Source organism: Dermacentor andersoni, chromosome 9, assembly GCF_023375885.2.
Source record: "Dermacentor andersoni chromosome 9, qqDerAnde1_hic_scaffold, whole genome shotgun sequence".
NCBI classification, from domain to species: domain Eukaryota; kingdom Metazoa; phylum Arthropoda; class Arachnida; order Ixodida; family Ixodidae; genus Dermacentor; species Dermacentor andersoni.
The window spans coordinates 141,115,456-141,119,594 of record NC_092822.1 but is presented as its reverse complement, the minus strand read 5'-3'; the positions used below and the strand labels follow the sequence as shown (position 1 = coordinate 141,119,594).

Genomic DNA, 4,139 nt, shown 5'->3' with positions numbered 1-4,139 from the left:
GCCGATATGCACGACATGGTGCTCATATTTCACATGGAGGCCAAAGTCTTTTCTGTGACATAGACGGGGTGCTGGCCAATGTGCTGGGGAATCTGCTTGGCCACCAAGCACAATCTGCACTGCTATACTTTGCCGGTGACAAATCGCACAGTGCAGAAGCACACGCACAAATGTTTAAAGAATGGAACCACAGACCGTCTGCAGTTTGCCATGACGTCGAAGTAAGAAGCACAAACAGCGACATTTCTGTACTTTTCTGGTCAATAGTTCGGTTCATGGTTGCGGCACGCATTACTTTTTTTTTCTTTCTATCCAAACGACGAAAACTGTGCGCGCACACATGGCGCGGCGTTTGCGACGTTTGAATTTTGCGCCATTTCCCGCGCACTCCATTAGCTCCGGCCGGTGCACTGCGTTACTGCGATAAAGAAAGTAGGTCATCAAAGAAGCGAAGCAGAAAACTTTCATAGACTTGAAAATCAGAGCAATTGCTCAGAAATAAGATGATATTACAAAATTTGTTATCAAATGTTACAATTTATGATAATATAAGCGTGTATTTGTATGAGTGTATTTGTATGATTGCGCGTTTGCGCTGTTGATGCTGCAGCACATTCCGGGAGCTGGTGCACGCTGTTTGCTTGAGAGCTTGCTGCGTTTGCTGCGTTCTTTGTATGCTTCGCTGTGACTTCTTTGGAATATTCCTGCATATTGCTCGCATTTTATGGGCTTGTTGCCCCGAAGATCGGCCTGATCGCCTCCGACTCGGCATCCGAGCGGCATCAAAGGTGAGTGAGTGTTTCGAATTCCCCTTTGTTAGTCCACTGCGACGCGGGGAACGAAAGCGCGGGAACGCGTTCAGCGCCTGTGCGTGTGTTCCGCGCGCCTCTTTTCTACTTTACATTCCTAGTACTATCCTTCCGTTGCGAGAATTGGTTGTACAGCACCATATTTGTGGTATATAACATGGAATTTTTTCCTGGTTTAACTTCACACTCCGCTTGTGGTGACGTAAGGCAGCTATGTGGTACCAGCTAAAACAGGGCATGTTCTACGCCACGATTTCTTATACGGTGTTCGAGCAGCGATTGAGTTAGTCCTATTAATGAGCGCAAAACAATGCGACGTCAAACCATCCGATCTGTACTGTAATCGACTGATAATTCGTTTGCGCCACGCCGTCTAGTAAGTATGTACATGGCGTGTGAGCGGGCTTGTAGAAACTCCGCCCCTCCTTGTAGCAAGGAGGGGCGGTGGGATCGGCGAAAATCTATTCTGTTGCGCTGTTCGCTTCAGGATCGAGTTACCCCGTGTTGCTGCAAAGCCGCTCACACGCCGTGCGGCCGACGTTCGCGCGATCAGAAAACAGAGGAGGCTATCGCGCTATAATAATAAAGAATTTCAAGGGTGTACATGCGATTCTATGCGATACGTGAGATAAAATAGGGGTGGTGCCACCAAGTGCTGCGAAATCATCGAGTTATACGCCTTGCCAACCGCGTGTGTTTTGTTTTCCACCAGTTCGCGCGCATTCAACTTTCTTTTTTCATCTTCTCCGTTCGACGCCATCGAGTGCATCGCACAAACGGCTTCGCGTAGGCGCTCTTTGCATTCACGGAAAAGGCAGATTCCATAGCACTCCAGGTCCTGCTTTACTGGGATAGAACATTCACAATATGTAACAGCGTGAAATTTCAGCTTTTCGCACTTCCGTAACTGATTGATTTAGAAAGTCTTAAAATCAGTAAAGGGACGAGATGCCTGGGCATATCTGCTGTGTCGTCCCACTGTGTTTCCAGGCAGCATGTATACGTTAACGGCAACATAAACATCAATAATTAGCAAAGTTTCTTGTGACCATAGAAGTAGCTAGTTATGTCGAAAAGCTATTTTTGCTTTGAATCCGAGCACTATAGAGAGAATAGATTGAAAGGGCAGCGCATCGTTGTAAACTAAATGACGCTTTGCCACAAGCTTGGAATAATGCTTTGGGTGGGGCAGTTCTGTGAAATACCTTCTTTGAGAGTAATCAAAACTTCAGTAGCATCAGGTAGACGGGGAGTAAAAGAATGTAACACTGTTGTTTTTATATGAAGGAGCTGCCTTTAATATGTGGCCATAACAGTTAAGTTGATGAGCAGAAATAATTTTTAAAATGAGGAGAGAAATGTGAAATAAACTATTTGACCAGTAGCTCACACTGTTATTGGCAAGAGCAGCCACACTTTAGTGTTTTCAATGACTAGTCATTTGTATCCGTCCATTTATGTCAGCCTAATGGTCCATGTAGCTCTTTTGATGCATCATGGCGTCACGTTTCAATACCGACATCTTTTTTTCAGATTCAAAATGAGCTGAGAGACACCCAAGCTGGAATGCTAAAGGTGAATTCTTTGGCCATCCATTCTGTAGCGTCACCATGATCAAATACAGTGATGCCGTGAAAATGCATTGCAGGAAGCAGAAAAAACAACATTGCTGATGCAACTACAAGCATTTCCTCCAGTGATCAATTGGTGCAGAGTGCCTTCAGTAGCAGACATGATGCCTTTAAGCACTCAGCTGAAAGGCTTTGCAACTGCACCGAGACTGGGGGTGAATTTCAGTGTCACTTCTGAATATATTAAACATTGAATGTGCCTTCTTCAGGGTACATGCCTGATATAAGAGGGGCTTTCAGGAACTTCCAGTGCACATTAGTGGTCTACATAAGTGCACATCTTTCTAGTTTCACCAGAATGAAGGTATTATGACCTATGTCATACAGCAGCGCACTGCTAGGGGTATCACACCAAAACAGCAACACCCATTGAGAAAGTTGGCTGAAGAACGAGCAGTGATGGGGCTTTTCACATTTCAAAGGCCAAATTCCAAAGATTGATGCCGAGCTGGACGGTGTGCAGTGCCGGTCGCCACATACTGTAGCCAGCATGGCATGAATATCCTTGGCATTATGTCTCTTTAAGATACAGAAATTGCATCACTGCTCATAAAACAATTGGAAATTGGGATGTTGAGGGGAGGTGGCAGGGCTGCCCTCTGGAGCAGCCAGTGCATGCCCTCTGCTATACTGTCAATCCTGCCCTAATGAGAACCAGTGGTGCATGTTATAGTATTACGCAGTCAAGTGCATTCGTTGTTTTGTGTTAAGGTGACACTAATGACACCCCAAATCAAGTTACAATAAAAAAGCGTCGTTTTCAGTATCTAATTATGTTAACTTCTTGGTAGATGGTTGATTATTAGAGAAAATAAAGCTCTAAGTTCAATTTTCTGAGTATCGCCCCAAAATCTTCGTACTGACATCTCATTTTCACATCGTGGATTTCAAGTATTTTTACAAACTTGGGTTGTATTGGTTAAGTAAAAGTTCCTGACGGTTTTTATTTTGGGTGTTTGGCTTTTTGGAATACGATGAACATCTTTATTTGTAAAAAAAAAATTGCAGCTCCTGAACAGACATCAAAATCAATGACGTCACAGCAAGCTCGTGTGGCGACTTCAAGGCAGCACTGCCACAATGTTTCCTCTTGCTCCTTTTACACTCAACTCAGCCTCTTCTCACGCTACGAGTGAATCTCTTGAATTGTAGTATAGTGATTTACAGATACATCTAAAATAATTTTTCTCTTGTGTGCTTTCATGCCGTAGTTGCTTAGGGGCATCGGCACAGCGCCGCTAAGCACGAGGTCACAGGATAAAACAACTGCATTTTGGTGGGGGTGAAATGCAAAACTACCCATGTACCGTGCAGCCTGAGGTGGTCAAAATTAATCCGGAGTTGCCCACTATGGCGTACCTCAAGAACAGGTTGTCGTTTTGGCACGTAAAACGCCAGAATTTAATTAATTTAATTTTTCTTTAGTGCGCTTTTAAGCTGTAGCATTCATTATCTCTGCAAAAACTCATACTCAAGGTATTCTCCATAAAGATTTAATAAACAGTTGATGTGTCTGCTTATATATTAATTAGTGGTGATACGTCATGACTATTAAAACGGTGGCACAACGAGACAGACAGAATTGTAAAACAATGTGTGAGGGCACGATGACGGACACCGAGGGAATGATAGTCTCCCTAGAGGTCCCTGACATGGACATGAACTGACTGTCCACAAACTTCTGAGTTCACTCCGTGAT

General features: G+C 44.1%; 1 long non-coding RNA gene across 1 annotated transcript; it reads left to right on the top strand.

Annotated features, from left to right (window-relative positions):
- Nucleotides 1-621: 621 nt before the first annotated feature.
- Nucleotides 622-3,500, top strand: LOC129384503 (uncharacterized). Its single transcript, XR_008612220.2, has 3 exons — nucleotides 622-788; nucleotides 2,343-2,384; nucleotides 2,458-3,500. It is a non-coding gene; the product is annotated as an uncharacterized lncRNA (long non-coding RNA).
- The last annotated feature ends 639 nt before the right edge of the window (nucleotides 3,501-4,139 follow it).